This window comes from Sphaeramia orbicularis, chromosome 5 (assembly GCF_902148855.1).
Source record: "Sphaeramia orbicularis chromosome 5, fSphaOr1.1, whole genome shotgun sequence".
NCBI lineage: Eukaryota > Metazoa > Chordata > Actinopteri > Kurtiformes > Apogonidae > Sphaeramia > Sphaeramia orbicularis.
Window position 1 is genome coordinate 8,089,965 of NC_043961.1, and position 12,610 is coordinate 8,102,574.

Here is a 12,610-nt window from a genome sequence, read left to right on the forward strand (position 1 = left end):
CCTTTAACCCTTAAAGACCCAAACGTCCACCTTTAACCCTTAAAGACCCAAACGTCCACCTTTAACTCTTAAAGACCCAAACATCCACATTTAACCCTTAAACACCCAAACGTCCACCTGTAACCATTAAAGACCCAAACATCCACCTTTAACCCACAAAGACCCAAACGTCCACCTTTAACCCACAAAGACCCAAACATCCACCTTTAACCCATAAAGACCCAAACGTCCACCTTTAACCCTTAAAGACCCAAACATCCACCTGTAACTCTTAAAGACCCAAACATCCACCTGTAACCCTTAAAGACCCAAATGTCCACCTTTAACCCACAAAGACCCAAACGTCCACCTTTAACCCTTAAAGACCCAAACATCCACCTTTAACCCTTAAAGACCCAAACATCCACCTTTAACGCTTAAAGACCCAAACGTCCACCTTTAACCCACAAAGACCCAAACCTCCAACTTTAACCCATAAAGACCCAAACGTCCACCTTTAACCCTTAAAGACCCAAATGTCCACCTTTAACCCTTAAAGACCCAAATATCCACCTGTAACCCTTAAAGACCCAAACGTCCACCTTTAACCCTTAAAGACCCAAATGTCCACCTGTAACCCTTAAAGACCCAAACGTCCACCTTTAACCCTTCAAGACCCAAATGTCCACCTTTAACCCTTAAAGACCCAAATATCCACCTGTAACCCTTAAAGACCCAAATATCCACCTGTAACCCTTAAAGACCCAAACGTCCACCTTTAACCCTTAAAGACCCAAACGTCCACCTGTAACCCTTAAAGACCCAAATATCCACCTGTAACCCTTAAAGACCCAAATGTCCACCTTTAACCCTTAAAGACCCAAATATCCACCTGTAACCCTTAAAGACCCAAATATCCACCTGTAACCCTTAAAGACCCAAACGTCCACCTTTAACCCTTAAAGACCCAAACGTCCACCTGTAACCCTTAAAGACCCAAATATCCACCTGTAACCCTTAAAGACCCAAATATCCACCTGTAACCCTTAAAGACCCAAACGTCCACCTTTAACCCTTAAAGACCCAAATATCCACCTGTAACCCTTAAAGACCCAAACGTCCACCTTTAACCCTTAAAGACCCAAACGTCCACCTTTAACCCTTAAAGACCCAAATATCCACCCGTAACCCTTAAAGACCCAAACGTCCACCTTTAACCCTTAAAGACCCAAACGTCCACCTGTAACCCTTAAAGACCCAAACGTCCACCTTTAACCCTTAAAGACCCAAATGTCCACCTTTAACCCTTAAAGACCCAAACGTCCACCTTTAACCCTTAAAGACCCAAACGTCCACCTGTAACCCACACAACATAACATATATGAGCACATACTGTGGACCCAAGAGGACAATGAGTTCATGGAACAGTGTCCATGATTGGATCTGGGACAACATGTCCTTACTGCTGATTGGAACAGGACAAATGAGAACATCTGATTGGCTCTGTGGAAACAGACACACCCATATTTGGTGCCTCAGTTCTGTGACAGTAGACATTGTCATAAAATAGATGAGACCTAAATAATGTAATGCTGAAACATGACGTAGTTGCTGTGTTGTGTCCATGTTGGTCTCAATAACACCAGCACTGGCCTTAGACTGACACCACGGCCGACTGCTGGCATTATTCTGACCAGCACCGACCTCATCAGCTGCAGTTCCACACTTATGTGACCGTGTGGAAAATGGATGAAGCATCTATGACGTTAGCTACATTTCAGATGGCTCACATTTGGCATTTTGATTGACATTATTTTGGTTTTTGGAAATGTAAGTGCCGATGTTTGGACTAGACCAGGGGTGTCAAACATGTGGCCCGAGGGCCAAAACCGGTCCGCCAAAGGTTCCAGTAAGGCCCGCGGGATGAATTTACAAAGTGCAAAAATTACACTTAAGATAGTGATAACACTGGGTTACAAAAAATGTTTTTTGCAAGTTGTCTAGGTTTTTTCAACTAAATTAGGACCATTTGGCACCGCTAAATCCAAAAATGACATCTGTTTTTCTCAGTCAGGTCAGGTTTTTTGCTAACTTGATTTTGAAAAATTTGATCTTCTCACAAAATTGATTACATTTTTGTGACTTTATCAGTTGATTTTTTATATAGTTCTCATCCAAAATAGGTTTTAAGAAAAAAAAAAATCATTTTCTAACGGGATGTATTTATTATTTATTCACCGCAGATGTAGCAGAATACGTCAGGCTTATTTTTGCAAGATCTTCTAGTCGAAGCCATTTCATTCACCTGTAATGTTAAAAAAAACATTAATCATAAATTGGCTAAAGTAAAATCTTCAGAACTCGTTTATTGCAAGAAATATGAAAGAATTTTGAATCATATGATGTGAAAATGCCCATAAATGTAAGCAAAAATGTTAAAAAGCCAATATGTAGCATAGTTCAGAAAGTTGACCTGATTGAGCAAAATTAATGTGATTTTTGGATTCAGCACACCAAAATTATCCTAAATCAGCTCAAAAAACTTAAACAATAAATTTGTTGTTGACCAGTGTAATCAAGGATGTCGAACTCATTTTAGTTCAGGTTCCACATACAGAACAATGTGATTTCAGCTATAATAATAGCATAATAATCTATAAATAGTGACTCAAAATTTTCTTAGTTTAATGTGATAAATATGACATTACATCTCTAAATGACAACTTCAATTTTTTCTCTTAGTTTTAGTGTAAAAAGTTACCTTAAATTATGAAAATATTAACATTTACAAACTACCCTGAATGTGAAAAACCTGAAACCTGAAAAGTGAAATTTTAACAATATTCTTCCTATTATTAAATATTTTACATTTACATTTATGCATTTGGCAGACACTTTTTTCCAAAGCCACACACAGGGGAAAACCAATCAATCAATCAAATTGTTTTGTGCCTTTGTAGATCCAATCCATAATATGCACGTGTAAGTGGTAAGTTGAGGTGTAATATTGTTAAAATTGCACTGATTTTTCTCAAGAAATTTCAGTTTTTTCAGGTTATTCAAATCATTTTTGTTTTGATAGTTTGTAAATGTTCATACTTTCATAATTTAATTTTGATTCCACTCAAACAAAGAAAAAAATTTGGATTCGTCATTATGTACAGGTTATTATGCTACTGTTTTACTGGTCTGGCCTGCTTGAGATCAATTTGGGCTGAATGTGGCCCCTGAACTAAAATGAGTTTGACACCCCTGGACTAGACCTATGTTGGACTCAAGCTAAGGCTGTATTCACACCTGAAAAGTCCTTTGGTCCGCTTATTTGATTTGGATCAAATGCGGACTTTATGTTTTTTCATTTGGGTCGGATTGCATTCACATTGCACTTTTTGCAAGTGGACCAAAATGCGTGAACACAAGCACGCATGTGACGAACTGCGCTAGCATTGGACATAAAAATTGGGGGTGGGGTGAATCTGAGACGGCTGGTGTTGGTGAAAATAGACGTGGTGCTCCTACATACAGTTATCATTTTCGGAATATAAATTGTTTTTTTACAGACACAAACTTCCGAAAATAATGTTAACACTCATGAAAAGCTCAGTCAGAGCCAGTTTCATAGTACGGGCATCTGACCAAATGTCAGTGACACATTCAGTCTCCTCATTGCTCCACGTCTGTCCACAGCTCATAGCTGCTGCTGTTAGCTCTGACCACCCGTAAACCTCGGCTACTTCCAGCGGCTACAGCGGCTCGTCAAGCACAAAAAGGCGCAAGATTCCTTGGTTTGGTTCGGTTCAAGGTTGGTTATATTCACACCAGAAGTGAACCGGCCCAGAGTCTGTTCGGAAGCGGACGGTCCGCTTGTTTGGTTCGAATCAGAGTTTGCATGTTTGTATTCACACCTAAAAAAAAGTCCGGACTTTCTGGGGAAATGAACTCTGGTCCGTTTTAAACGGACCAAACGTGGTAGGTGTGAATACACCCTAACACTAAGCAGAAACACGCAATTTGAGGGTTAATGGAAAGGAGGCTAGTGAAAGACTGCACCATAAGTTTTTCCAGGAAATAATCTTTTACAAAAAGAAACAAAACAAAAAATATTGCCTTGGTAACACTATCTTGATATATTGCAATATATCGTATTGTGATCCTAGTATTGTGATTTGTATTGCTTCGCCAGATTCTTGCAAATACACACTCCTATATACAACTAGACCACACCCTAATTTTATAATAATACACAGCTGGACCTACCTAGTAAAAGTACTTCTGTTCAAGCATTAGTAGTTAACACGGCAGATTAAAGGTTTATTATGAATTACTCGCACCGCTTGGTCACTTCAGGCGTGTACAAATATAAGTAATAAGTGTTCTGCTCATTTTAATGAACTAATAAAGTCAGATGGTTCCCAAGGCAAAGTTTATAGAGCAAACCATTCTCATCAGCTGTAAAAAATTATTTAAAACTTCTGAATGAATAAAAAATGTGTGAACGTATTCATTTGCCAATAGAACATTATTAATGTATCAAACACACAGAGGATATAGAAGGGTTTTCAAATGCAGATTATTGCCTGTGTGTGTGTTTATTATTCTCTGTGTTTGGATACCTACAGAGCCTGGGAGGTGGCACGATGGGACAAAAAAAAACAACTCATCCATGTGCTGGAATTAATTCATGCTCTCAATTTAAAATCATTTTGCTCTGACATTAATAATTCATGCTCTTGGTTTAATATGTGATGTACGCCTCAAGTTCCTTCTGTTTCTACAGCCAAAGAACCAGAACTCAGCCAGAAAACTGGTTCCAGTCTACGACCGAGGGCTGCTGAAGTCAGAGTCTGAGGGCAGGAACAACACGATCAGCAGGATTCATCAGAAAAGCTGTTCAACTGCACTGGAAAAAATAGAGTTGTTTTTTCTATCTGTCGTTTTCTTTGCACTTGTGTGTTGTTTGTCACTGCTGTTAACTGAAATTTCCTCACGGTGAGATCAATAAAGTCTTATCTTATCTCATCATATCTTACCTTACCTCATCTCATCGTATCTTATCTAATTTATCTCATCTTATCTTCTTTCATTCTATCTTATCTTATCCTGCCTTATCTTATTTTATCTCATCTTGTCTTATTTCATCTCATCATATCTTGTCTTAATTTACCTTATCTTATCTCATCGTATCTTATCTTATTTTATCTCATCTCATCTTATTTTATCTTAACTTATCTCATCTTATTTAATCTGATCTTATCTTCTTTTATTCTATTTTATCTTATCCTGCCTTATCTTATTTTATCTTATCTTATTTTATCTCATCTTATTTCATCTCATCATATCTTATCTTGTTTTACCTTATCTTATCTCATCGTATCTTATCTTATTTTATCTCATCTCATCTTATTTTATCTTAACTTATCTCATCTTATCTTATTTTATCTCATTTTATTTCATCTCATTTTATCTAATCTTATCTTATTTTATCCTATCTTATCTTATCCTTCCTTATTTTATCTCATCTTATTTTATCTTATCTCATCTTATTTGATGTCATCTTATCTTCTGTCATCTTATCTCATCTTGTCTTATCTTATTTTATCTCATGTTATTTTATCTTATCTCATCTTATTTGATCTCATCTTGTCTTATTTTATCTTATTTTATCTCAGCTTATCTTGTTTCAAATCATCATATCTTATCTTATTTTACCTTATCTTATCTTATCTCATCGTATCTAATCTTATTTTATCTCATCTTATCTCATCTCATTTTATTTTAACTAATCTCAGTTTATCGTATTTAATCTGATTTTATTTTCTCTTGTTTTATCTCATTTCATTTCATCTTATTTAATTTTATCTTATCCTTCCTTATCTCATCTTATTTGATCTCATCTAGTCTTATTTTATCTTATCTTATTTTATCTCAGCTTATCTCATTTCATCTCATCATATCTTATCTTATTTTACCTTATCTTATCTCATCATATCTAATCTTATTTTATTTTATCTCATCTTATTTTAACTACTCTCAATTTATCTTATTTAATCTTATTTTATTTTCTCTCGTTTCATCTCATTTCATTTCATCTCATCTTATTTAATTTTATCTTATCCTTCCTTATCTCATCTTATTTGATCTCATCTAGTCTTATTTTATCTTATTTTATCTCAGGTTATCTTATTTTATCTCATTGTATCTTATCTTATTTTACCTTATCTTATCTCATCGTATCTAATCTTATTTTATCTCAACTGATCTCATCTTATCTTATTTAATCTCATTTTATTTTCTCTCATTTCATTTAGTTTCATCTTATTTTATTTTATCTTATCCTTCCTTATCTCATCTCATCTTATTTGATCTCATCTTATCTTATTTTATCTCAACTTATCTTCTGTCATCTTATCTCATGTTGTCTTATCTTATTTTATGTTATCTTATCTCATCTTATCTTATCTCATCTTGTTTGATCTCATCTAGTCTAATTATATCTTATTTTATCTCATCTTATCTCATCTTATCTTATCCTGCCTTATCTTATTTTATGTTATCTCATCTCATCTTGCTGACCCTAGAGAACCTTCTAAATCCGTTCCGTACAGGCTTCATCCTTCCATTAATGCTCTCCTTCCTCCTCTGTTTGCGTCAGACAGAATCACACAGGCTGATAAATCCTCCTTACTCTGTAGAATTTGATTTTTCCACATAATATTGAATTTGTCACTTTACTTCTTCCTCTCAGGTAGACGTACGGAGCTAAATATAACTCTGTGACGTTCTGGAAATCTAATGTTTTTCGCCTGCGACAGGTATTTTATTGGCGTTTGAACCCATTGCTTTCATATTGCGCTGCTGATTGTTTTCTCTTCCCCAGCGGACGTGGTTTCCAGACTCTGAGACTTTGCGCTCCCTCTCAAATGTGGGTTTGGGACTTTTTTATATTAAGTTTTTCACTTTCGTCACAGCTAAGACACTTAAGGGACTGAGACGGACCAACTGCCTGATCCGAACATGTTCCAGACCCCAGAGGAAATACAATGATCAAAGAATGAATTCAGTTATTTTTGTCAAAACAGCAAGAAATGGTTGTTAATTAAAAACAGTGTGAATTATAACATGTTCTCCTGGTTTGAGGTTGTTCAGGTACAGTCTTCCATCCTGTTCATGTGGGAAATGTTGACGTAAACGCAAGTGTTTGTTTATGTCTGTCAGGGAAAGTCTGCAGAAATGGTCACTTAACCCTTTATCGGGCAAGTGACTATTTTTGGACATTTCTGCACACAGTACAAGACAGTGACAGTAACAGTTCCAGTGAGACAAAAAGGAAGGTTCTAATGGGACAAAAGGCAGGTTCTAATGGGATCAAATACAGGTTCTAATGGGACAAAGGAAGGTTCTAATGGGATCAAATACATGTTCTAATGGGACCAAAGGAAGGTTCTAATGGGATCAAATACATGTTCTAATGGGATCAAATACATGTTCTAATGGGACCAAAGGAAGGTTCTAATGGGATCAAATACATGTTCTAATGGGATCAAATACATGTTCTAATGGGACCAAAGGAAGGTTCTAATGGGATCAAATACAGGTTCTAATGGGACAAAGGAAGGTTCTAATGGGATCAAATACATGTTCTAATGGGATCAAATACATGTTCTAATGGGACCAAAGGAAGGTTCTAATGGGATCAAATACAGGCTCTAATGGGATCAAATACATGTTCTAATGGGACCAAAGGAAGGTTCTAATGGGATCAAATACAGGTTCTAATGGGACAAAGGAAGGTTCTAATGGGATCAAATACAGGTTCTAATGGGACCAAAGGAAGGTTCTAATGGGACAAAAGGAAGGTTCTAATGGGATCAAATACAGGTTCTAATGGGACAAAGGAAGGTTCTAATGGGATCAAATACATGTTCTAATGGGATCAAATACATGTTCTAATGGGACCAAAGGAAGGTTCTAATGGGATCAAATACAGGCTCTAATGGGATCAAATACATGTTCTAATGGGACCAAAGGAAGGTTCTAATGGGATCAAATACAGGTTCTAATGGGACAAAGGAAGGTTCTAATGGGATCAAATACAGGTTCTAATGGGATCAAATACATGTTCTAATGGGACCAAAGGAAGGTTCTAATGGGATCAAATACAGGTTCTAATGGGACAAAGGAAGGTTCTAATGGGATCAAATACAGGTTCTAATGGGACAAAAGGAAGGTTCTAATGGGATCAAATACAGGTTCTAATGGGACAAAGGAAGGTTCTAATGGGATCAAACACATGTTCTAATGGGATCAAAGGAAGGTTCTAATGGGATCAAATACAGGTTCTACTGGAACAAAAGGAGGGTTCTAATGGGACAAAAGGCAGGTTCTAATGGGATCAGATACAGGTTCTAATGGGATCAAATACAGGTTCTAATAGGATAAAAGGCAGGTTCTAATGGGACAAAAGGAGGGCTCTAATGGGATAAAGTACAGGTTCTAATGGGACAAAAGGAGGGTTCTAATGGGATCAAATACAGGTTCTAATGGGAAAAAAGGCAGGTTCTAATGGGACCAAAGGAAGGTTCTAATGGGATCAAATACAGGTTCTAATGGGTCAAAAGGAAGGTTCTAATGGGATCAAATACAGGTTCTAATGGGACAAAAGGAAGGTTCTATTGGGATCAAATACATGTTCTAATGGGATCAAATACAGGTTCTAATGGGACAAAAGGCAGGTTCTAATGGGACAAAAGGAGGGCTCTAATGGGATCAAGTACAGGTTCTAATGGGACAAAAGGAGGGTTCTAATGGGATCAAATACAGGTTCTAATGGGACAAAAGGCAGATTCTAATGGGATCAAATACAGGTTCTAATGGGACAAAAGGCAGGTTCTAATGGGACAAAAGGAGGGTTCTAATGGGACAGAAGGAGGATTCTAATGGGATCAAATACATGTTCTAATGGGACAAAAGGCAGGTTCTAATGGGACAAAAGGAGGGTTCTATTGGGATCAAATACAGATTGAAATGGGATCAAATACAAGTTCTAAAGGGATCAAATACAGGTTCTAATGAAACCAAACACAGGTTCTAATAGGATCAAATGCAGGTTCTAATGGGAAAAAAGGCAGGTTCCACAGGCTGCAAAAAAAATCAGATTTTACCAAAAAATCTGAATTGCTCCTTAAAACCTGCTGTCTGATCGTAGGACTATTTTACTTCTTTCGAAGGCGCATCCTTAGAGTCAGGATCAAGGATTTCCTCATAGACATCAGAATAAAACTGTATTAAATTAGCGCCATAATGAATGTGTGAAGTTTATGAGCCCATGGCGTTAAGTTGATAAGTCAGAATTAATAGAGAGCATGAATTATTAAATCACAAGCACGATTAATTAAATTGGGATTATTGTTTTTGGTGTCGGTGACTCCTCTCAGACTCGGTAGATATTCTTATTGTCATTCCAGCGGTAACTGGTTCCGTTCTGAGGGGTTATGTCTCTGTAACGAGTCTGTTTTACTCAGACTCTGACCACAAAAAAAACCCATTACATTCCAGCAGCAACTTTCACAGGGGTTTTATCAAGCAGTGACATGTTGCAACATTTTCAGATGCAAATACAAGCCAATCTTTTTTTTTTTTTTTTTTTTTTTTTTTTTTTTTTACCAAGTTGATTAACAACTTTTACCCAGAAGTGAAGATTAAAGAAACTCATTAGAATAATCATTTGAGTGAAACGTGCTTTTTTCTGTCGAGTTTAATGAGCTGTTTAGAAAAATAGTTAAACTGACATCTTCTTCTTCTTCTCCTTCACCGTCCTATTTAAGACTCCGTATTTGCAAATTTGTTAATAACTTTATTGCTGAATACACGACATCTTTCCTGTACAACATTGTCAGCTCAGCCACAGTTCAGTTTAACAGAAGAGTTTAGTTCATTACAATGTACGACGGTGTATTAGGGCCACGTAAGAAAATAAAAACACCTGTCTTTATGAGAATAAAGCCGTAAAGTACCAAGATAAAACCCTCAATATTATGAGAATAAAGTTGAAAATAAAAAGAGTCAGAATTTTACAAGAATGAAGTCATAATATTATAAGAGTACTGTACTTTCCAGGCTATAAGGCGCACCAGAATATAAGCCGCACGTTGTCACATGAGATATTTACACAGAAAGATGGTAAACAGAAAGATTATTTAACCCTTTCATGCATGAATTGTGAGAACCTTAGTCAAGATTTTTTTCTTCAGTGTTTTTATTCCTCCTTAAGCATGAAAAAAACAATGCGGTCGAGTTTTTTTTTTTTCCTATGGAGTTACAAAAATATCCATGCATTTCATTTTTGAAGTAAAGAAACATGTGTTTAAAACCCAATATCAGAAAGTGATATGAAAACAATGCAATAAAAACATTTCTAATGCTGCTAATCTAATGTCTTCTCACATTGTAATATATTCTAATGCTAGTAATGACTCACTTCATGGAGATAATATGCAAAAAAAAAAAAAGCCTTCTTGTCTAACAAATAACAATTGATTTACACTCAAACATGTTAGTGCAGATCAGGTTTATCTAGAACAGCAAAGTTACAGTAATGATCTGAATGTCAGTGTGTGGGATGATGCATCAGTGTCCACTGTGTCAGCTGATATGGAACTAAAACAATAAAACCCATTTATATACAAGAGAACAGCTGGAGAAGAACTGTCCACTGGAGTGACCTATGCATGAAAGGGTTAAATATTTATTTCCATACCTTCACTGCTTTTTTCCAAACAGTGCCTGTAACACATCAGTAAAACGGTAGAAACACAGCTGGTTAGAAAACCCAGAAAAGTCATTGATCTGTATCTTCATCTTCTTGAAACCACTGCAGTCGTCTTCTTCAGTGTTCTTCAATTGAACAGCCTCAAAGACTCCGTCACACACCTTCTACGTCTCTCCTCCGTTGTTGCTCAATGGCACTTCCGTGCTGCAGCTCTATTTCCTTCTTGGACAGACACATCGATTGCTTTTTTTTTTTTTTTTTTTTGTATGGGCTCAGCTGGCTGACAGGCAGCCGTCTGTACCGATAAGGCAGCAGCCGACACCAACTGTACTCCCAGTCATCATTGCCCATTTTTCTGACACCTTTGCTTGTGTATCCTCTTTTATTTGGACATTTTACCAGGGAGTATCTGTTGAGCCGCATTATGTAATAAATTCCCATTATGTAATAAAAATTCAAAATGTAATAAGAATGTCATGTCATCTTGTAATAAAGCCGCATTATGTAATAAACTGACGCATTTTGTAATAAACTACCTCAACGCATTATGTAGTAAATTTTTTCGCATTATGTAGTAAGTTATTACAATTTGAGAAATTTATTACAAAATGCACTTGACACATTTTTATTTTCAGGAAAATGTAATGTGCTAAATTAATCTTTAAACTGTGTGGTTAAAGTTCTGATTCCATTACCTGTAGCTCCTGTGACTAATTTCTTCTTAATTGCTCTGAAATTATATTAATTTGGATTATTACATAATGAACCATGTTATTACATTTTTTTAAAAATAAAAATGTGTCAAGTGCATTTTGTAATAAATTTCTCAAACTGTAATAACTTACTACATAATGTGAAAAAAATTTACTACATAATGCATTGACGTAGTTTATTACAAAATGCGTCAACTTATTACAAAATGCGGCTTTATTACAAGATGATGTGACATTCTTATTACATTTTGAACTTTTATTACATAATGGGAATTTATTACATAATGCGGCTCAACAGTATCTCACACTACTTTTTTTTTTTTCTACTTGTCTTGTCCAGCGTCCTAACAGCAGAATGGTAGTCTGGTTCCTTTTGGTGCTGAACAAATTTGCTTTGCCAAGGGTAACTTCATAAAGTATATGAAGCGCCCTTTGATACATCGATTGCTCTTAACTTAAAAGCTGCAAAATATGCACTTCTTTGTGTGTTTACCATGATGAGGGTTTGTGCATGACACACAAAATGATTGTTAAAAGTTAAGATTAAAACTTCTCCTCTTCATCACCTCTTCCACCTGTCTATCTCACTTTTGTGTTTCCTGCTAGAGCGCCCCCTGGTGGTCATTAGCCTGTATAAATCTATACTCGAGCTGCATCGCTGTATAAGCCGCAGGGTTCAAAATGAGAAAAAAGTTGCGGCTTATGGTCCGGAAAGTACAGTAATCTCGTCATATTTCAAGAATAAAGCCCTAATATTATGAGAATAATGTTGAAGTAGAGGGCTTCAAAACTCATGTATCAAATATGATACATTTGGCATTACAGCAGGGGTGTCAAATTCATTTTCTTCCGGGGGCCACATTCAGCCCAATATAATCGGAAGTGGGCCGGACCAGTAAAATAATAACTTGATAGGCAATAAATAATGACAACTCCAAATTGTTTTAGCGCAAAAAATACCATTCAATTATGCCAGTATTTACATTTACAAACTATCCAAACAAAAAGGATGTGAATGAACAATGAAATTTGTTAAGAAATGTTAGTACAATTTTATCAATATTATGCCTCAACTTATCATTTATACATGTGCATTACAGATCAGATCTACAAAGGCACAAAACATTTAGTAACAGGCAAAATATTGTTC

The 12,610-nt window shown here is 36.1% G+C and overlaps 1 protein-coding gene across 1 annotated transcript in view; it reads right to left on the reverse strand.

Annotated features, from left to right (window-relative positions):
* The window catches only part of LOC115419135 (copine-9-like), a 399,664-nt gene that overhangs the window by 81,728 nt on the left and 305,326 nt on the right, over positions 1-12,610 (reverse strand). The gene's annotated exons all lie outside the window — the stretch shown is intronic.